The 24,149-nt window shown below is 38.2% G+C and overlaps 1 protein-coding gene across 4 annotated transcripts in view; it reads right to left on the bottom strand.

Annotated features, from left to right (window-relative positions):
- The window catches only part of LOC309840423 (uncharacterized protein), a 339,186-nt gene that overhangs the window by 39,331 nt on the left and 275,706 nt on the right, over positions 1-24,149 (bottom strand). For all 4 annotated transcript variants that reach the window (XM_082682490.1, XM_082682489.1, XM_082682488.1 and 1 more), the window contains exon 5: positions 4,531-4,655. The gene's annotated coding sequence lies outside the window, so the exon portion shown is untranslated. The remainder of the gene's footprint in view (positions 1-4,530; positions 4,656-24,149) is intronic.

Genomic DNA, 24,149 nt, shown 5'->3' with positions numbered 1-24,149 from the left:
ATGCTACTCTCTTCCGAATTGTAACAGATCATTTAAACACTACAATTGAAAATCTCCATAAATTGATTTTTGTTTAAACTACCTCTCATACCTTCAAATCTAAAGAGATTTAATTTGGGGATTTGAAAAATCACATCAGCGAAATCCAAAATTCACAATATTAATACAGAATAAGTTTGGGAAATTGCCTTGGGCAGCTTATTAGGATAGGTTGAGTCAAAAAGATAAGTCTTGATATGAATTGAGGAGGTAGAAACAAAGTTCTGCTTTTTTTTTTTTTCCCCCACAAGAGGAAATGAGCATTCTTGAACCAGGGTCCGTGCAAAGAAAACACCTGGCAGATGTCAGAGCCAAGATAAAGCGTTACTGTGCCATCACTGGAAGATGCTATCGAGTTAGACTGAATGAAAGAAGATGGCTTCACAGTCTAGAAACAGCCATCCCCTAAGACTTTCCTTTTTTCATTTAAATTCTCTTTGCAAGATTGTTCTTATCGTCCCGTGGACCCAATATCGCCACTGTTTTCATTTCAAAGGAATTTAATATTGAAACGCTGGGGATAGAAAGATGTGAAGTCCTGACTAAACTTCTACCTCTCAATCTGTCTGGGTTTTTGGTTCTATGGGAGTAAATGATGGAGAACAGCTACCCAGGTGGGCTGGGCCCAGCAGGAAATCCCTCTCCATAGCAGTGCCCCCGCTGCTGGCATTTCTCTCTCTGTTTCTCTTTCTCTCTCCACCTGCTCCCTCTCTACCTGGGTTAGTTGTATATTTTTCTTATACTAAATATTGTATTATTAACTTTTTCCACTTAAGTAAAAACTGCTCTCATTATATGAGTGCATGAAGAGAGATGAAACACAGCGTGAAGTTTAAGTGCATGGACGCAGGGGGGCAGGCTGTTCAGATCACAGCTTCAAAGTTCACTAGCTGTGTGACACTGGCAAGTAATTGATGGACCCTGAAAGAACCGATTTTATGTGTGTGAGAGAGAGAAAGACAGAGAGAGAGAAGATTAAATAAATTACCATTGGTGAGGTGCCCATGGGAATTTCCCACACTAGCATTGTAATAGACCCATCCTGGCTCTTGGAATCTTGTGATTTCCATTGTATTGATTATTTCACTTATACTAGAGAGGAAGGCATCATTAAATGTGTCAGGCCTTAAGCAGGAGCTCAATAAATATTTAGTAAAGGAATGGACAAACATTAAAAAAAAAAAAAAAGCCTATCTATTATTTGTCTGGGGAAGCACTGAAAATGGAGTAAAGTCACTTCTGATGGTAAAATTATTCATTCAAAAACGTTTTTACAGCAATTTCATATAATATCACAATCATGCTCATTACAACTCCTTGAAGGTTACTGATTGGGAAGGAAATGAGTAGCATATACCCATGACATCCTTTCCCTTTCTGCGGGAGAGTATACAGCGGTCCCCAAAGAGAAGGGATGGGGCCAGGGAGAGAAAGCAAGAGTGCTATCACCTCTCTTGTCCAACTGTCCCCATGTCCTAATAACCTTGCCCTCTATCTCTTTACAGTAACTCTTACACAGACCTTCAGTCAGCCTAGGGAGGCCAGTTCACTGACCTCTGCCTTGTCAATAGATCTGGTCCAGTGTCCCCGAGAGAACCCTCGGCATTCCATCCACTCTGTTCATCCAGATAACACCTAAACCAAATTCCATATTGTCTGTTGGGTCAAACCCACTGGTGCTCTAGTAGGAAGTGGCATATGGAATGGGATACAAATGGGATTGCACAAGAGGAAGGACTTCAGAGCTGTGTTCAAATCAAAACTGCTATCTTTTGCTGCAATAGATATTGCTATATATAGGTAAGAATGTACCAGAAGATTAAGGAGCCACACACCTGCCTTCCTCTTCTGAATTTCTGCTCATACAATGTCTAAACTCTGTGCCAGCCTGAGAAAGCTGAGTCTGTGGCTTGGACAGATCTAAGACAGACATTAAGAAAAGATACACTCTTTCCATCTTTCTTGAGCAGGCATGTGCATGGACAGGTGGGTGTGTTTGTACATGCTGTGGATGTACTTGCACACATGCCTGTTTGTGTGCATTGACTTTTTTTTTTAAGATTTTATTTATTTATTTGACAGACAGAGATCACAGGTAGGCAGAGAGGCAGACAGAGAGAGAAAGAAGGAAGCAGGCTCCCTGCCAAGCAGAGAGCCCAATGCGGGGCTCGATCCCAGGACCTTGGGATCATGACTGAGCCGAAGGCAAAGGCTTTAACCCACTGAGCCACCCAGGCGCCCCGTGTGCATTGACTTTTGTGCTTTGGACTGACTCCTTCGTTCATCAGAAGGATGCGATGTGAGATCTCCACTCGCACACAAAGGAAGTATAAGTGGACTTTGATTTGAGGGTTTCCTAAGAAAACAAATTCAGTGTACAGGAGTCCTACAGTGGGTTTTGTGGCCAAATCACTAGCTAATGTAAAAGCTGACTTTATTCTATTTTCTAACGATTTTATTTATTTATTTGACAGAGAGAGGAGTCATAAGTAGGCAGAGAAGCAGGCAGAGAGAGGGGAAGGCAGGCTCCCTGCTCAGCAGAGAGCCCGAAGCAGGGCTTGATCCTAGGACCCTGGGATCATGACCTGAGCTGAAGGCAGGTGCTTAACCCACTGAGCCACTCAGGGACCCCTTATTCTATTTTCCATTATTTCTTACCTAGACACATTTCTTCTGAACACTGGAAAGTAGGAGAGCTGGGTGGAATCAGGCAGAATTTAAATATTCTTGGTTCTCTGTATAAAAATCCCACCCATAAATAACACTTGAATGGCATTTCAGTCCGACTCCTACTTCTAGCAAAACTAACTTCTAGCAAAACTAACTCCTTGAGCATGAACTTAGAGGTATGTCCTTGCTTCTTTTTTGCTATTAAGGTAGTCCCGAATTTGGATGGCTATGATGAGTATTTCCTTATGCTCCAAACTTGACTAAATCAGTCATTACACAGGGCTACAGCAATGAATTCAAAGACAAAAGGAAGATACTCTCGAAGAAAGTAACAGCCTGGTTAGGACAGTAGAGAAAGGTTCACAACATATGGCATAACTAAAGTGACTAGTTTCCTCCCATCCTCAGAAGCAGAACGTGTCCAGTGAGCCCAGAGTGTAACTGATGTTCACACGTTTGCAAAATGATATTTTAATTCCTTACAACACCAAAGCTTGAAAAACAGGCATGTCAAGACTGACTTTTTCCTGATTTATGATTATATAGGGACATACTTTTGTTACATTAGTAGAAAAAAAAAATCCTGGCACAAATCTGGAATGATTAAGAACCAGATCAAGAAGGGATCCCCAGTGCATTCGCTAGTATTAATACAACAAATTTCCTCATAAATCTCTTCTGCCTCTATTTGGCTTTTGTAGACAGGCTAAGTCTCCAGGATTTCATCTCGATGAAGGTTTAATTTGTCTCATTTCTACCTCTGTGGGGGAATTTCTGATGGCTGTCTAGATTTTCTAAAACATCTATTTCAGAATGATAGCCCCTATTTTCATTTGACGCACAAAATGCCTACTCCTGAAACAGTGGGGAATTTTTAGTTGGCTGTAATTTTAATTTGAGTTTAGAAAGGTGTGAGGGTTGATGTTAATTACTGAAGGAGAAAATGTCTGTAACTGGGATTTTAATGTAGAGGAAATCCTGGAGATTTGGGGCACATCAGAGACAAGAATCTGAGTACCCTGCAGCCCTCATCTTTAATGAGAAATGTGAGTAAGAAAAGACTATCCCTTCACAAACTGAAGCAGAACTGTAGGAGTTCTTTCCTAGAAAGTCCTGGGGTTTGGAGGCAAATTCCCACAGGTTAATGTGGACACAGTTTGCATAGACACTGAAGGACTCTCCTCCAAGTGAAATAAAATAAACACACTTCAGGTAAAAACATAGAGGGAGGTAACTATAGGATACTGTACACAGTACTTGTTCAATTATCTGCAGAGAATTTAATTAGCATTTTTTTCCTGAAATGAAATTCAAACTTATGAAAGAATATTTTCCAAAATAATTGAAAAGATCCATTTAATTTGCTTCACTAGTCCATGTATTTTGATTCCTCTCTAGCTAGCCATGACTGTCTCCAGGCGTCAGACGCATGACGTGTCCTTGTACAGAGCACATTGGGTGCCCAGCCCCCTGACACCTCTGGGAATAAAATGCGGTACGCCATGTGATCTCTATCTTACAGCCGCGGTTCGGTCACGTAAGATCTTAAATCTGATTTTTAAAAAAATCTGGAGAGTTAGTTAAGTCCATCATTTTGAGGTTCATTTTTATCCAGGAGTTAGAGTAAGTGCCTGGCAACCTAAATGCATGGTAACCAAAATCCTTCTGAGATGGTGTAAATGCGGGCATGCTTTAGTTAATTGATTGATTTCACAGTACATGAAAATGTATGATTTTATCAGTTCTCAATGTCTCTTTCATACTACTTGCCTGAGATGGGGGAAACGGTTAGAGCTTAGTCAAGGTCTTAACTGTACTCACCTCTTTTAAGACCTCAGGGCCTCCTTCCTTGTCTGCTGGTGTTTTTGGAAGAGACCTCTCTTGGAAACTTTGGCAATCTCGACCACATAAATTTCTCTGGGCTTTTATTTCTTTAAAACTAGAATCTTATTAAAGCACTAACATTTAATTTCATTTACTTCTCTTTTTCTTTAATGAAAATACTTAGAAGGTTACTTAATGCTCTATGAGCATACCAAAGGCTATTGTAATGGTGCATAATGCTACATTCTGATGATGAAAAAATGCTGCAGGTTTAGAAGTATAACTTCCAATAATTAATACATTTCTGTGTCTATAACCATGCAATTGACCTTCTTGTAGTAGTGTCATAGGTTTGACTTTGAGCTTATTTAATGCTAGGTCTTTAGCAGACATTGACTTCATTTTTGCCTCATGAATTTGAAGACCCAATTATCTTCCTTCCTTGCTTCACAGATCTGAAAATGAGGTCATCTTTCCAGCCCTCTGTGATGTGGTATGTAGCACCTCCCCTCATGGGAAATTAGTGAAGGCTCACTCCAACACAACCTGCCAACAAATCGCCTTGCCCACTTTCCAGCTCCAAATAACCAACATCAAGATGTGATTCCTACCTTTTCATTTTTTTTCAGTATAGCATCCTCTAAAGACAAACTCGTATTCTACACATTAAGACATGATAATTAGATAATTTTCAAATGCACCTTGTCTAAAAAGCAATGGTTGAAAAAAAAAAAAGATTATATGAAATAGATGCTGTGCTATCAAGACAGATATAAAATGAGGGTGTCCTTCCAAATCTCATGAAAGTCTATCGCTAGGAAAGTCAGTGGGAAGGCCATACAGATGACACCAATGACAACAGACCTGGTTTCTTTTTAGTAGGTATCAACTTGCAGAAAACAAAGTAAGTTTGGTAGTAAAAAAAAAAACAAAGTAAGTTTGTGTTGTTGTCTAATCACACTATTTTTAGAAATGAACAGAATAAATTTTTTAAAAAGCACAGAGTAGTTACACTATTCAATCAGAAATAACTAAATGAGAAGCCAAAAAGACATTATAGGTACAATTTGCAAGGAGTCTTGTACATATTAGAATTCTGAAGGGTAGGCTTACTGCACGGGAGTCCTCATGGTAACAGTCTCATGATTTATGTTGTTTGATCGAAATCAACCCTCTGAGTGTGGTTACTGGGGGAAAAGTGGAAGCCAAACCTTTGTAGGTAACTCTAGAATGACTTGTTGGAGGCAGTTAAGTTTTCAGAAAGGACATACAAAGCACACTCCTGATTCACTCTTCCATTTTGTGGAGCCTTATCTCTGCATGAAATACACGATCTGTGTTCTGACTACCTGTCACAGACACTCGTCGAGAAAGTAAAGTCACTCAGCGAACTGTCTGAACTCTTACACTCTATTAGCATTGTCATTTTTCCTCCTCGGCTTATCAGTGTGATAACTTAAATCTCATCTTTTCTGCTCTATGTATTGACACACGTTAGTTAAAAGTTCTCGAGTGTTGAAAGCGGCTGTTGCGTTCAGAAATCGGTGGGAGCTGTGACTACGTATGAAATACGTCCTTGGGAATTAGCGCTGATTCTGGGAAGTTTTATTGTAGGTGTGTCACTTCTGAACTTTGTATAAAATAATGATATGGCATATACTGATCTGCATCTGGCTTCTTTTGTTCAACATACTGTTCTTGAGATGCAATCCTGTTGTTGCCACATCTGTGGTTGGCTCATTTTTATCGCTTATTAACATTCTAAAGTACACATTTGCCAGTTCACCTGTTCGTGGAGAGTTTGTTTTTTTCCAGTTCTTAATGTGTGAAATATAGTTGCTGTGGGCACCCTTGGGTAAGTTTTTTGTGGACACATATTCATTTCTCTGCAGCGAATACACAGGATTGACGTTGATGGGTCATATGGGAAGTGGATATTTAGTTCTGAAGTGGCTACGCACCTCTGCATTCCCAGTAGGGTTTCCATTTCTCTGCATCCTCGCCTGCACTTGGAACTGTCTTTTCTTTTTTTTTTTTAGATTTTATTTATTTATTTGACAGATAGAGATCTACTTGTGATCTACAAGTAGGTAGAGAGGCAGGCAGAGAGGAGGAAGCAGGCTCCCCGCTGAGCAGAGAGCCCGATGCGGGGCTTGATCCCAGAACCCCGGGATCATGACCTGAGCCGAAGGCAGTGGCTTAATCCACTGAGCCACCCAGGTGCCCCTTTTTCCTTTCTTTTAATTCAGAAATTCTGTTAGGGGTGCAGTGGTATCTAATCTGGGACTTAGAGTTTCCTCATAATGAATGATATTAAATCTCTTTTCCTATGCTTGTTGATTATTTCTGAATCTTCTTTTGTAAAGTTACTTTGAGTTTCTTCTATTGGGTGGTTTCTTATTACGGAGCTACTTTTATATTCTGCTTTCAGTCCTTGCCAGGGGTCTGTAGTGGAATACTTTTCCCAGTCTATACCTTGTCCTTTCATGTCTGTCATGTGATTTTTGAACAGTCTTTTTTTAACATTGCCAAAGTCACATTTTACCTCTTACATTTTTGGCTTGTTTTTTCAGAAATATCACATTACAACAGCTTGATTCCAATGACCCAAACTCCTGCTTTGTTTTTTTCTTCTTTTTAAAATATACTTTCCATCTCTGTATGTAACCAACACCTGGCACGGTTATTTTGCCTTAAGCAATTATTACTAATAAAGAAACTACAAGAAGAAAAGCACAAATTTTAATGATCTCAGAAGCTCTTTACTCCTTCTGATAGATCCAAGTTTCTGTTTGGTACCCTCTTCCTTCAGCCTGAACAGTATCTCTCAGCATTTCTCCCAGCGCTCGTTTTTTGGAGCAGATTCTTTTGGCTTTCGATAATCTAAATTGTCTGTATTTCAACTTCTTATTTTAACGATGTTATATCAGAAATAGTATTTTGACATTTTCATTATTTTCCCTAAATTTTTCCAAAGTTTCACAATTATGTGTCTATGTAAGAGGTTTTGTTTGTTTTTATTCATCCTACTTATGCTTCAAGAGTTTGTTGAATGAGTAAATTGATTTTTTTTAAGGCAAATTTGGCACTATCGTGCTTTATTTATTCACAACTTTGCTTTTGGCCTCATCCTCATGACTTTCTCCTTCCGAGTATCTAATTACATTAATCCAGTTAATAGCTTCCCATAGGTAATGAGACTCGGTTGTTTTTTTATTTGATGTCTATTTCTTAGATTGGATAATTACTATTTTTCTGCCTTCTATTTCACTGACACTAAATTTCTGACATCTTCAAACTATTATTGAGTTAATTTAGGGCAATTTTCCTTTCACTTTGGACACTTTAAATACTTTTTAAACTTTGATATATCCTACCGGTTTACTGATCATGATAACATTTTACTTTAATATTTGCAATATGTTTTCCTTTGGTTCTTGGTTAACTGCTTTAAAGTTTCGCCTGCTAAATGCTGTATCTATGTGATCTTGAGGTTGGTTTCTGTTATTTCATCGTTTGGCTTGTTGACATGGTGCATGTTTAGCTATTTCAGATGCTGCCAATCTGTCATAAAATTGTACCATTTTACATTTTCATCAGTAGTGTGTGAAAGTTTTAGTCTTCCTTTTCAACACTTAGGTGCGTTTTGCATTTTGGTTTTTAGTCTTTCTAGTAATTGTGTAGTGGTATCTCCTTGTGGTCTTAATTTACCTTTCCCTAAAGAAAAATCATATGGAGTGTATATTCATCCTCGTTTGTTTTTTAAAAAAGTAATACTTTTATAAAATAATCCAGTATAAGGGAGAATCTGTATGCATTGATTTTTTAAGTCTCAGTATTATTTGTAATATTAAGCTTCCAACTTACACTAAATATACAGCAATAAGGGAATTAGTGATAAATTATTATTTATTATTCGTAGGATCATTTAAATCATTGAACTATGTAGTATAATAGAAATAACATAGCTTTTATATTGATTTCAAAATGCTATATTTACAAAATGATTATAATGACATAAAAGAAACATACAAATTTAAAAAAATACTCTTAACAATAGAGAACAAACTGATGGTCACTGGAAGAGAGGTGGGGGGTGGCAGAAGCAAGTGACGGGGATGAAGGAAGACGCCTGTCATGATGAGCACTGGCTGATACACAGGAGTGCTGAGTCACTATATTACACACCTGAGATTAATATTACACTGTATGCTTATTGTACTTGATTAAGTTAAAAATAAATAAATAAACATTTTTTAGAAAATAGAGTCATAAAATGGAGAAACGCACGAATGCATGAGCATATTAACATTGCACAAGTAGAACGGAATCATTTTTTCTCTTCTCCATTTTTATGTTTTTTTTCTAGAATTTTTCAATAATGGAATAATTATTTCTTATGAAAACACAAAGTACTTATTATTAAAATAAAGATTAGTCATGTCTTTTCAGGAATAGTGACATATCTGAAACATACATAAGCTTTAAGGACAAAATGCAAATCTCTGGTTTAGGTGAAAGTAAAAGTTCATACAATTTAGATTCCAATCTGATGCTCATTTCTTCTGGAGTCTTCTCTACAATATACCTCTTTCTAGTTGGACTTCCAGCTTGAGCACATCTCATGAAAATGGCCAGCATCTCTGTGTTTGCAGCCTTTCAAAGTGCTGAGAATACACTTCCTTCTGTTGATTCAGGATCCATTTCCTAAAGCCTATACTCAGACTTTTGAAGTATAACCCCTTCTGCACATGGCAATCATCCAAATGCATAAGGACACTGATCACTGATCACACAAATGCATACACACAAGACAAGGAACAACAAAAACATATACATATCCTCATTTACCTGCATCAAGTCTTCTCAGGGCTTTGGACACACTATTCTTAATGCATTTGTAATTTACCTCTAGCTTTCCTTAAAGTTTTTATCACCCAGATTTGAATACATTTCTGTAGTTTTGGTCTCACTGGCTCAGAACAGAAAGACACCATTATCATTCTTCCTTTCCATTATTGAAGCTTAAATTCTAGCTAGCTTCTTTCGGCCTCATGGAGAAAACATTTTTAAAGGGACACACTTTATAATACTGAGATTACCTTTGAGTTTTAATTTTTATCACAACTGACTTTTTAATGAAAAAAAAAAAAAGAAATCAAAGCCATTTCTATTCTTCCCATCCTCTTGACTTTCAGTGAATCAATAAGATGACCAAAAACACCCCACAAAACACACATTCCACTCAGTCAGGTGTTAGTAAATCAATACAAGCAAAGAGAAATTATTTCATGGGGGCAGAAACTTACACTCTATTAAAGTTAACTGTTTAATCATGCTGGGTACTACATTTTAAATATGTCTTGGCAGAAAGAGAACTCTATGCAAGGTGTTTCTTCTCTATGCTTTCCTATATTTCTTGTGACCTGAAGTATAAAGATTTTCAAAACACATTTTTTATTTTCTGACCAAAAGACATTATTTATTGCTTGAAGCACATGAGATTTATTCCACTATTCCCTCCTTGCTTAATATGCTCCCTTGAATTATAGTTGACATAAATGGATTTAAGCGAGTACTTCAAGAACTGGTGCTTTTCCTTCCTCTTATGTTTTCAGTGATGACTTTGCCTGGGATGGAATCTCTATGGTGGAAATGCCCTGTGCAGTGTGTAACTGTCCTCAGTGCAGAGCGATAAATCTCCAGTGCACCATGCTTCCTAAAATCCAGTTTTCTAAGAATTTTATTTTTTTTCAGTTAAGTCATTTTGATTTTAGAGCCAAGACATCCATGTAGTCTTTGGTTGGCCATTCTGTGTCCATGAGCAGAAGAGCTTCTCGACATGAACAACAATAGCACAATACCAGTAACAGCCAAAACTCCTGGCAAGGATGCCACTGCTTTCTCTGAATTCTACTACTCACTCTCAGCTGAGCAGGTCACCTATACAAAAAGACCATTTGGTGCAGGGACATCCGTCTTTTCTCACCTGACGGACAGAGAGTGAGGTTACAAAACAGTGATGAGTGGCCCGAAACATGGCTTGAGATTGTTGATTAAAATTGGACAGCCGCCAGTGCTTGAATTCTCAATCTATAGCTTTAAATACAGGACACAGAAGAAAACAAGTGGGCTTGAAAAGCCATTCTGGAGAGTAAGTATATTATACTGAAGTGAGAAAAAAATTGCCTAAAGCACAATGCAGTAGAAAATGTATTTCACATGCACAGAGCAGAGACCAGCCTGTCCTCTCCCCATCGGATACAAGGGGTTACATTAACACACTCTGAAATAATGCCCTTTTCTCAGAGGTTGTTAACTAAAAATAAACAAATAAATGAAATCTTAAAAAAAAAAAAAAAAAGAAGAAGTCTGAAGTTATACCCTACGACTTTCCTTACTATAACACTACAGAACTAGAAATCAACCACAAGAAAAAATCCTGGACAGATCACAAACACTTCGAGGAAAAATAACGTGCTACTAAATAATGAGTGGGTCAACAGAAAAATCAAAGAAGGAATCAAAAATATATGGAGACACATGAAAATAAAAAAACTTTCCTAAAGGCGAGTTTATAGCAATACAGACCCACCACAACAAGAAAGAAAAATCAAAATCAACAACATAACCTTAAATGTTAAGGAGCTAGAAAAAGAAGAACAAAAGCCCCAAAACCAGTAGATGAAAGGAAATAATAAATATTAGAGTGGGAATGAACAAAAGAGAAACTAAAAAAACCCAATAAAACAAGAGCAGATCCTTTGTAAGATCAGCAAAATTGACAAACATTTAGCCAGACTTAGAGAGAGAGAGAGAGAGAGGTGTTAAATAAACAAAATCAGAAATGAAAGAGGAGAAATAACACCTGACACTACAGAAATACAAAATTTTATGAGAATATTATGAAAACTTATATGCCAACAAATTGGAGAATCTGAAAGAAATGGATAAATTCCTAGAAACATATAGCCTCCCAAAACTACAGGTGGAAGTAATAGAAAATTTGAACAGATTAATTACCAGCAATGAAATTGCAAAATATTCCAATAAATAAATGCCCAAGATTAGATGGTTTTATACGCGAATTCTACCAAACAGTTAAAGAAGAATTAATGCCTATTTTCTCAAACTATTAATAGAAGAGGAAGGAGAGCTTTCAAATTCGTTCGATGAAGTGATTTCCCTGATATCAAAAAAAGTTAAACACACTATGAAAAGAAGGAACCACAGGCTAATATCTCTAATGGACATAGAAGCAAAATCCTCAACAAAATATTACCAAACTGAATCTAACAATACATTAAAAAATTATTCACCATGATCAAGTGGGATTTATTCCAAAAATGCAAGGGTGGTTCACTATTTGCAAATCAATATTGTAATACATCACATCAACAGGGAAATAATAAAAACCATTGATCATTTCAATAAATGCAGAAAAAGCTTTTGACAAAGTACAACATCCAGAGGTGCCTGGGGTTAAACATCTGCCTTTAGCTCAGCTCATAATCCCAGAGTCCTGGGATCGAGCCCCACATTGGGCTCCCTGATCAGTGGGAGCTTGCTTCTCCTCTCTTCCCCGTTTGTGCTCTCTCTCTATCTCTGTCACTGTCTGTCTCTCTCTCTCTCAATTAAATAAATAAAAATAAAATCTTAAAAAAAACATCCATTCATGATAAAAACCCTCAACAGAGGGAGGAGTAAAGATGGCGGAGAAGTAGCAGGCTGCGACTACTTCAACTAGCCGGAGATCAGCTAGATAGCTTATCTAAAGATTGCAAACACCTGAAAATCCATTGGCAGATCGAAGAGAAGAAGAACAGCAATTCTGGAAAGAGAAAAACAACCACTTTCTGAAAGGTAGGACCGGCGGAGAAGTGAATCCAAAGCGACGGGAAGATAGACCCCGGGGGGAGGGGCCGGCTCCCGGCAAGCGGCAGAGCAACAGAGCACAAAATCAGGACTTTTAAAAGTCTGTTCCGCTGAGGGACATCGCTCCAGAGGCTAAACCAGAGCGAAGCCCACGCGGGGTCAGCGTGGCCTCAGGTCCCGCAGGGTCACAGAAGGATCAGGGTGTCTGAGTGTCGCAGACCTTGCGGGTATTGGAACGGGAAAGCCGGCTACAGAGACAGAGCCAACAGTAAGCTCGCAGCTTGGGGTGCCCTTGAAGCGGTCGCAGGCTCAGTGAGCTCGGAGCACGACCGGAGGCAGGGAGTAACTGGGCGCTGTTCTCTGAGGGCGCACTGAAGAGTGGGGCCCTCGGCTCTCGGCTCCTCCGGGCCGGAGACCAGGAGGCCGCCATTTGTATTCCCCATCCTCCGGAACTCTACGGAAAGCACTCAGGGAACAAAAGCTCCTGAAAGCAAACCCGAGCGGATTACTCACCCCCGCCCCTATATAAGGGCGGTGCAATTCCGCCTGGGGCAAAGACACTTGAGAATCACCACAACAGGCCCCTCCCCCAGAAGATCAATAAGAAATCCAGCCGAGACCAAGTTCACCTACCAAGGAGTGCGGTTTCAATACCAAGGAGAGCAGCAGAATTCCAGAGGAGGAGAAAGCAAAGCACGGAACTCATGGCTTTTTCCCTGTGATTTTTTTTAGTTTTGCAGTTAATTTGATTTTTTTCTTTTTCATTTTTTGTTTGTTTTTTTTTTTTCTCGCCTTCTGGTAAATTTTTTTTTTTAACTTTTACCTTTTTCGTTTTTAACGTTTTTGAACTAGTTTATCCTATATATATATATATATATATATATATATATATATATATATATTTTCTATATTTTTCTTATTTGTTTTCTTTTTTTTAATTGTTTTCTTTTCTTTTATTTTCTTTTTTTCTTTTTTTTTTTTCTTTCTTCTTTTTGAACCTCTTTCTATCCCCTTTCTACCCCCTCACGATTTGGGATCTCTTCTAATTTGGTTAAAGCATATTTTCCTCGGATTGTTGCCACCCTTTTAGTATTTTACTTGCCCCTTCATATACTCTTATCTGGACAAAATGACAAGACGGAAAAATTCAACACAAAAAAAAGAACAAGAGGCAGTACCGAAGGCTAGGGACCTAATCAATACAGACATTGGTAATATGTCAGATCTAGAGTTCAGAATGACAATTCTCAAGGTTCTAGCCGGGCTCGAAAAAGGCATGGAAGATATTAGAGAAACCCTCTCGAGAGATATAAAAGCCCTTTCTGGAGAAATAAAAGAACTAAAATCTAAGCAAGTTGAAATCAAAAAAGCTATTAATGAGGTGCAATCAAAAATGGAGGCTCTCACTGCTAGGATAAATGAGGCAGAAGAAAGAATTAGTGATATAGAAGACCAAATGACAGAGAATAAAGAAGCTGAGCAAAAGAGGGACAAACAGCTATTGGACCACGAGGGGAGAATTCGAGAGATAAATGACACCATAAGATGAAACAACATTAGAATAATTGGGATTCAAGAAGAAGAAGAAAGAGAGAGGGGAGCAGAAGGTATACTGGAGAGAATTATTGGGGAGAATTTCCCCAATATGGCAAAGGGAACGAGCATCAAAATTCAGGAGGTTCAGAGAACGCCCCTCAAAATTAATAAGAATAGGCCCACACCCTGTCACCTAATAGTAAAATTTACAAGTCTCAGTGACAAAGAGAAAATCCTGAAAGCAGCCTGAGAAAGAAGTCTGTAACATACAATGGTAAAAATATTAGATTGGCAGCTGACCTATCCACAGAGACCTGGCAGGCCAGAAAGAGCTGGCATGGTATTTTCAGAGCACTAAACGAGAAAAACATGCAGCCAAGAATACTATATCTAGCTAGGCTATCATTGAAAATAGAAGGAGAGATTAAAAGCTTCCAGGACAAACAACAACTAAAAGAATTTGCAAACACCAAACAAGCTCTACAGGAAATATTGAAAGGGGTCCTTTAAGAAAAGAGAGAGCCTGCAAGTGCTAGATCAGAAAGGAACAGAGACCATATACAGTAACAGTCACCTTACAGGCAATACAATGGCACTAAATTCATATCTCTCAATAGTTACCCTGAATGTTAATGGGCTAAATGCCCCTGTCAAAAGACACAGGGTATGAGAATGGATAAAAAAACAAAACCCATCTATATGTTGCCTCCAAGAAACTCATTTTAAGCCCGAAGACACCTCCAGATTTAAAGTGAGGGGGTGGAAAAGAATTTACCATGCTAATGGACATCAGAAGAAAGCAGGAGTGGCAATCCTTATATCAGATCAATTAGATTTTAAGCCAAAGACTATAATAAGAGATGAGGAAGGACACTATATCATACTCAAAGGGTCTGTCCAACAAGAAGATTTAACAATTTTAAATATCTATGCCCCCAACAGCCAACTATATAAACCAATTAATAACAAAATCAAAGAAACACATAAACAATAATACAATAATAGTAGGGGACTTTAACACTCCCCTCACTGAAATGGACAGATCATCCAAGCAAAAGATCAGCAAGGAAATAAAGGTCTTAAACGACACACTGGACCAGATGGACATCACAGATATATTCAGAACATTTCATCCCAAAGCAACAGAATACACATTCTTCTCTAGTGCACATGGAACATTCTCCAGAATAGATCACATCCTCAGTCCAAAATCAGGATTCAGCCAGTATCAAAAGATTGGGATCATTCCCTGCATATTTTCAGACCACAATGCTCTGAAGCTGGAACTCAACCACAAAAGGAAGTTTGGAAAGAACCCAAATACATGGAGACTAAACAGCATCCTTCTAAAGAATGAATGGGTCAACCGGGAAATTAAAGAAGAATTGAAAAAAATCATGGAAACAAATGATAATGAAAATACAACGGTTCAAAATCTGTGGGACACAACAAAGGCAGTCCTGAGAGGAAAATATATAGCAGTACAAGCCTTTGTCAAGAAACAAGAAAGGTCTCAGGTACACAACCTAACCCTACACCTAAAGGAGCTGGAGAAAGAACAAGAAAGAAACCCTAAGCCCAGCAGGAGAAGAGAAATCATAAAGATCAGAGTAGAAATCAATGAAATAGAAACCAAAAAAACAATAGAACAAATCAACGAAACTAGGAGCTGGTTCTTTGAAAGAATTAATAAAATTGATAAACCCCTGGCCCGACTTATCAAAAAGAAAAGAGAAAGGACCCAAATAAATAAAATCATGAATGAAAGAGGAGAGATCACAACTAACACCAAAGAAATACAAACTATTATAAGAACATACTATGAGCAACTCTATGCCAATAAATTTGACAATCTGGAAGAAATGGATGCATTCCTAGAAACATATAAACTACCACAACTGAACCGGAAGAAATAGAAAGCCTGAACAGACCCATAACCAGTAAGGAGATTGAAACAGTCATTAAAAATCTCCAAACAAACAAAAGCCCAGGGCTGGACGGCTTCCCCGGGGGAATTCTACCAAACATTTAAAGAAGAACTAATTCCTTTTCTCCTGAAACTGTTCCAAAAAATAGAAATGGAAGGAAAACTTCCAAACTCATTTTATGAGGCCAGCATCACCTTGATCCCAAAACCAGACAAGGATCCCATCAAAAAAGAGAGCTGTAGACCAATATCCTTGATGAACACAGATGTGAAAATTCTCACCAAAATACTAGCCAATAGGATTCAACAGTACATTAAAAGGATTATTCACCACGACCATGTGGGATTTATTCCAGGGCTGCAAGGTTGGTTCAACATCCGCAAATCAGTCAATGTGATACAACACATCAATAAAAGAAAGAACAAGAACCATATGATACTCTCCATAGATGCTGAAAAAGCATTTGACAAAGTACAGCATCCATTCCTGATCAAAACTCTTCATAGTGTAGGGATAGAGGGCACATACCTCAATATCATCAAAGCCATCTATGAAAAACCCACCACAAATATCATTCTCAATGGAGAAAAACTGAAAGCTTTTCCGCTAAGGTCAGGAACACGGCAGGGATGTCCATTATCACCACTGCTATTCAACATAGTACTAGAGGTCCTAGCCTCAGCAATCAGACAACAAAAGGAAATTAAAGGCATCCAAATCGGCAAAGAAGAAGTCAAACTATCACTCTTCGCAGATGATATGATACTATATGTGGCAAACCTAAAAGACTCCACTCCAAAACTGCTAGAACTTATACATGAATTCAGTAAAGTGTCAGGATATAAAATCAATGCACAGAAATCAGTTGCATTTCTCTACACCAACAGCAAGACAGAGGAAAGAGAAATTAAGGAGTCAATCCCATTTACTATTGCACCCCAAACCATAAGATACCAAAGAATAAACCTAACCAAAGAGGCACAGAATCTATACTCAGAAAACTATAAAGTACTCATGAAAGAAATTAAGAAAGACACAAAGAAATGGAAAAATGTTCCATGCTCCTGGATTGGAAGAATAAATATTGTGAAAATGTCTATGCTACCTAAAGCAATCTACACATTTAATGCAATTCCTATCAAAGTACCATCCATCTCTTTCAAAGAAATGGAACAAATAATTCTAAAATTTATATGGAACCAGAAAAGACCTCGAATAGCCAAAGGGATATTGAAAAAGAAAGCCAACGTTGGTGGCATCACAATTCCGGACTTCAAGCTCTATTACAAAGCTGTCATCATCAAGACAGCATGGTACTGGCACAAAAACAAACACATAGATCAATGGAACAGAATAGAGAGCCCAGAAATAGACCCTCAACTCTATGGTCAACTAATCTTTGACAAAGCAGGAAAGAATGTCCAATGGAAAAAAGACAGCCTCTTCAATAAATGGTGCTGGGAAAATTGGACAGCCACATGCAGAAACATGAAATTGGACCATTTCCTTACACCACACACGAAAATAGACTCAAAATGGATGAAGGACCTCAATGTGCGAAAGGAATCCATCAAAATCCTTGAGGAGAACACAGGCAGCAACCTCTTCGACCTCAGCCGCAGCAACATCTTCCTAGGAACAACACCAAAGGCAAGGGAAGCAAGGGCAAAAATGAACTATTGGGATTTCATCAAGATCAAAAGCTTTTGCACAGCAAAGGAAACAGTTAACAAAATCAAAAGACAACTGACAGAATGGGAGAAGATATCTCCAAACGACATATCAGATAAAGGACTAGTGTCCAGAATCTATAAAGAACTTAGCAAACTCAACACCCAAAGAGAACAAATAATCCAATCAAGAAATGGGCAGAGGACATGAACAGACATTTCTGCAAAGAAGACATCCAGATGGCCAACAGACACATGAAAAAGTGCTCCATATCACTCGGCATCAGGGAAATACAAATCAAAACCACAATGAGAAAATCACCTCACACCAGTCAGAATGGCTAAAATCAACAAGTCAGGAAATGACAGATGCTGGCGAGGATGCGGAGAAAGGGGAACCCTCCTACACTGTTGGTGGGAATGCAAGCTGGTGCAGCCACTCTGGAAAACAGCATGGAGGTTCCTCAAAATGCTGAAAATAGAACTGCCCTATGACCCAGCAATTGCACTATTGGGTATTTACCCTAAAGATACAAACGTAGTGATCCAAAGGGGCACGTGTACCCAAATGTTTATAGCAGCAATGTCCACAATAGCCAAACTATGGAAAGAACCTAGATGTCCATCAACAGATGAATGGATCAAGAAGATGTGGTATATATACACAATGGAATACTATGCAGCCATCAAAAGAAATGAAGTCTTGCCATTTGCGACAACATGGATGGAACTAGAGCGTATCATGCTTAGCGAAATAAGTCAAGCAGAGAAAGACAACTGTCATATGATCTCCCTGATATGAGGAAGTGGTGATGCAACATGGGGGCTTAAGTGGGTAGGAGAAGAATCAATGAAACAAGATGGGATTGGGAGGGAGACAAACCATAAGTGACTCTTAATCTCACAAAACAAACTGAGGGTTGCTGGGGGGAGGGGGTTTGGGAGAAGGGGGTGGGATTATGGACATTGGGGAGGATATGTGCTTTGGTGAGTGCTGTGAAGTGTGTAAACCTGGTGATTCACAGACCTGTACCCCTGGGGATAAAAATATATGTTTATAAAAAATAAAAAATAAAAAAAAAAAAACCCTCAACAGAGTAGATATAGAGAGAACAAACTCAACACAATGAAGGCCTTATATGAAATCTCTACTCAGTGGAGAAAAACTGAGTTTTTCGCTTAAGAACAGGTGTAATGATGGATGTCCACTGTCACCACTTATATTTAACCAAGTACTGGAAGTCCTAGCCACAGGAATCACAGGAAAAAGATAGAAGTTATCCATATTGGTAAAGAAGTAAAACTTGCACTATTTGCAGACAATATGATCTAGAAAACCCTAAAGACTTCACAAACAAACAAAAACAGAAACAAACAAAAACTATCAAAACTGGTAAATGAATTCAGTAAGGTTATAGGATACAAAATCAATGTACAGAAACCTGTTGCATTTCTATACACTAAAAATGAAGCAGCAGAAACTAGGAAAACAATCTCATTTACAATTCTGTCCCAAATTAAAAAAAAATAAAGCCAGGAATAAATTAACCAGGGATGTGAAAGACTTGTAATCTGAAAACTATAAAACAATGATAAAATAAACTGAGAGTGACACAAACAAATGGAAATGTATCCCATGCTCATGGATCGGAAGAACAAATATTATTAAAATGTCCATTGTACTGAAAGGGATATACAGATTTCATGTTTCTATCAAAACACCAATAGCATTTTTCAGAGAGCTAGAACAAATACACTAAAATGTGTGCAGAATCACAAAACACCCCAAATAGCCAAAGCAATTTTGTAAAAGAAAAACAAACCTGGAGGCTTTACAATCCCAGGCTTCAAGTTATATTTCAAAGCTATAGTGATCAAAGCTATTTTGTGGGTACTGGCCCCCCAAATAGACACACAGATCAATGGAAACAGATACAGAGCCTGAAAATAAATCCAAGATGATATGGTTAATTAATCTTTGATAAAAGAGGCAGGAATGTACACAAACGGTGTCTTCAACACATGGTGTTGGGAAAACTGGACAGCAACATTCAGAAGAACAAATCTGAACCACTTTCTTTCACCATTCACAGAAACTGATTCAAAATGAATTAAGGACCTAACTATAAGACCTGAAACCATAAAAATCCTAAAAGAGAGCACAAACGGTAATATGTCTGACATTGGCACAGCAACATTTTCCTAGATATGTCTCCGGAAGCAAGAGAAATAAAAGCAAAATAAACTATTTGGACTACTTCAAAATAAAAGGGTCTGTACAGCAAAGGAAATAATCAAGAAAACTAAAAGACAGCCTACTGAATGGGAGGAGGTATTTGTGAATGACATATCTGATAAGGGGTTAGTATCCAAAATATATTAAGAACTTGTACAACTCGGCACCAAAAGCACAAATAAACCAATTTAAAAATGGGCAGAAGACTTGAGCAGACATTTCTCCAAAGACGACACCCAGATAGCCAACAGATGTGAACATCACTCATCATCAGGGAAATGCAAATCAAAACTACAGTGAAATATCATCTCATACCTGTCAGAATGACTGAAATAAGAAAATACAAGAAACAACAGGGGTCGGTGAGGATGTGGAGAAAAAGGAACCCTCATGCACTGTTGGTGGGAATGCAAACTGGTGCAGCCATTGTGGAAATCAGTAAGGAGGTCCCTCAAAAAAATGAAAAATAGAACTACTCTGTGATCCAATAATTCCATTACTCAGTATTTACTCAAAGATGATGAAAACACCAGTTAGAAAAAGATATATGCACTCTTGAGTTTACTGCGGCATTATTTGCAATAACCAAAATATGGAAGGAGCCCAAGTATCCAACAACAGATGAACGGCCAAAGAAGTGGTGTGTGTGTATGTGTGTGTGTGTTTGTGTGTATGTGTCTGTGTGTATATATATATACACTGTGTGTATATATATATACACATATCATTAAAAACTATGTATATATATATACACACAGACACATACATTTATGTATATATATATAATGGAATATTAGTATTACTCAGCTATAAAAAAGAATAAAATTTACTCAGCTATAAAAAAGCATAAAATTTTGCCATGTGCAATGACATGGATGGAGATAGGGAGTATAATGCTAAGCAAAACAGATCAGTCAGAGAAAGACAAAGACCATACGATTTCACTCATATGTGGAATTTAAGACACAAAACAAAAAAGAAAGAGGAAAACCAAGAAATAAACTTTTAACTACAGAGAACACAATGATGGTGACCAGAGGGGATGTGGTTGGGGGAGATGGGTGAAATAGATGACGGGTATTTAGGAGGGGCTTGTCTCGATGAACATGTGGTGTTGTACAGAAGTGCTGAATCACTGTATCGCATAACTGAAAATAATACAACACTACACGTTAAGTAGGCTCTATTAAAAATTATTTTAAAATTTTTATCATTAAAACTATTAAAATTATTCAAAAGCAGATATATTTAATAGGATATAGTTAATAGGATATATTTAATAGGAGATGTACTTAGTTACAGAGTTTTTATCAGTTTGGCTGGTTCTCGTCATTGGTCACAGGATCTTGAATTTAATCTCAAGGGTCACTTGTCATCCACCATATAAGTCAAAGTCCTCAATCCCTCTTTTTGTTTATACTTCAAGGTTTCAGTCTGAAATCATTCATTATATATATGCCTATGTATTTATGTCATATATTTCCCTGAAGCTGTCTCTGCACTATTCCCATTTAATCCCATGTTACCCTGCATTAAAAAAAAATTCTTTTGGTAGATCAAAACTAAGATTCCCATGTGACACTTGATTTCATTATTTCCTTTTTTGAGATGATTCAAAGACACATTTATTCCACAAATAGGTACTAAGCATCTCCCACGTGGCAGGTGCTCCAGCTCCTTCCAGTACACTGACTCTCGAACAGCGCAGGGGTTGGGAGCGCCAACCCCTGACACAGATGAAAAGCCACTCTTGACATCTCCAAAACTTAACTCCTAATAGTCTACTGTGGACTGGGAAGCCTTACCAATAACATTGTCAATGAACACATATTTTGTGTGTTGTACGGTACATGGACTGTATTCTTCAAGTAAGCTAGAGCAAAGAAACTTACTAAGAACATTATAAGGAAGAGAAAATGCACTTACAGTTCTGTAATTTATTTACAGAAAAGAAAATCTGTGTCTGAGTGGCCCCACTGAGCTCAAAACCATGGTGTTCAAGGGTCAATTGTTTGTGACTTTAACAAAAGAGTAAAGATTCTTCTTCTCACGGAATTTATATTATTACAAAGAGGAACATGTAACAAATACACACACTAAAGTGAGCAAATCATGTGGTTTGGGAGAAGTTGGTAAGAGCTAATAAAAAAGAAAAAGGAGACTGTTTATGGAGGATTGGGAGTACAAAAAAGCAGCAGAGGCAACAATTTTAAACAGGTTGTTGGCACAGGCATTATTAAGGGGGTGAGGTATGAGTACACACCACAGAGACAGTAAAGACTTAGCCTTGCGCATCTAGAACTGATTGAATGCAATGTCTGTAAGCTAATCAGGTGGCTGGAGGGACTGAATAAAGAGAAAATCACGAGTGCTCAATTTGAAGACCACTGGGTAAGGCATTATTCAGAGATGTTTAGTATCCTAAGTTCTCAGTGGGATAAACCTTAAGATATTTCACAAGCCAACAGTTCAGAATTCAAGTAGCTCTTTTTAGAAAATTTAGGAATGTTCAATATGCTGGCTAATTAAACATAATAATAAAATTAAATTAAATTAAGTTAAATAAAGCAAAGAAAATTTAGGAATCAAACAGTTTCTTTTCTGCATCTGACCAGCTAGGGTCCACATGCATGATGAAGGAAGGCTCTACTAAAAAAAAAAAAAAAAAAAGATGCTAAAATAAAGAATTAGTGTACAAAGAGGAAGGATGATACAGACCTCAGTTTTTTTGAGCAGGCAGCAGAGCCACATTTATGCTCCTTTTCAGAGGCAGAGATGCACGCCATCGACCATGGTCCAGAAACCTGCATCTTTGTGTAGTGGGGTTTTCGTAAAGACCACTTCTGAGGCACGTTAGTAGATTTGCCCCTGGCTGTTTACCTTCAAAGCCAGCCTGTATGGCCCTCCCCCAAATTATTTAATATATATTTTTTCCTGCTTAATTCAGACAGAGTTAGTTACTGTTGTTAAAAAAAAAAAAAAAAAAAAAAAAGTATTAACTGATAGGAGCCAAAGGCAGATATGGACATCATTATACAAATATTCATAATAAAGTTAAGCCAAAAGGTAAAGAACATAAATTGAAGATTTGAGAATTTAAAAACATAATGAAATATTGAGTGGAAATATCTGGTAAGTTTCTTGGTAGAACAAAAACGTATCTCAGCAGAATTCTGAATGTGGGACAAAGACCACCTAATGGCTTAGATGGGGTAAGACTGGACAGTCTATCAGGCAAGAGTTGAAGTTCACAGAGCTCACTGGGGACGTCATGGGGATCTCTCAAGAGCATTTCTGAGTGAAGAGATCATTTAGTGACTCTCACAAACTCGCATCCACCGACATTGTGAAAGCACCACGAGGTCCAACGACTGTTCTTTCTTCCCCTCCCGTCCCCTTCCCTGCCTTCCTTCCTAGTCCAAGATGCTTCCCTAGCATGCTCTCCCGACTCCTCAGGGGTCCTCTGTACCCGTGTCCCTACTTTTGCTGTCCTCGCCTACCTCCCAGCCCACGGCAATTCTCAGACTTCCTTGTGGAGCTGAGCGGGCGCCCAGTTATTCCACCATAATTATGTCTTCAATCCTGGTCTCATCTATTGAACTGAACATCTGGTCTGTGCTTTGTTGGGAATATTTGTGCCTGTTCTCAAGGACCAAGGGGAGAATGGGACAGAGGGGATGCATGGAGGGATAATCCTGGCACTCCCCACTGACGTCTGGAAGTGGAGCGGAGCTTTGCAGAAATCAGCAAAAGCCTTTGCACTTCCAGTGGTTCAGTTGCTAAAAGACCTGTTATTCATAAATACCAAGTACATCTTTGAATCCTTCTACTGACCTCCCTTTTCTGGATGAGGGGCTTGACCCACTTTGAATTCTGAACACCAGCTGCTTGTAACGAAATTTAGAACAGTTGAAACCTCTGCTTGGGGAAACAGAACATGCTCACTCCAGCTCCTGCAGGAACACACTGCTCAACAAATAAATTAATAAATTTTTAAAAAAAGAAAAAAGAACACAGTGCTGATTTCCAGAAACCTATTCTAATTGTTTAAATTGAGGATGACAAAAGGTTTTTTCTATGTTGCCGTTCATCAACTCATCTCAACCTGACCTTTAACAGCAATCCCAGAGACAAACTTCTGGTAGTTCGTATTTGCCACCTGTGAACCAGACTCTTCTGCTCATTGTTGTCTTAATTATTTGATGAGTGTTTGTGAAAAATGTAAACACTCACAGGGATAAAATGAAAAAATAATAGTCACAAAGTCTCCATTTTAAATATTTCGGGGGAGTAGTCCCTGCAGTCTTCTTCACTAACAGTCTCCTTTCTGCAGAGGGACTGGATTACAGAACACATCCAGAATTAAAAATG

The sequence above is a fragment of the Mustela nivalis genome (genome assembly GCF_964662115.1).
Source record: "Mustela nivalis genome assembly, chromosome: 9".
In the NCBI taxonomy this organism is placed as follows: Eukaryota; Metazoa; Chordata; class Mammalia; order Carnivora; family Mustelidae; genus Mustela; species Mustela nivalis.
This window is presented reverse-complemented; position numbering and strand designations above follow the sequence as displayed.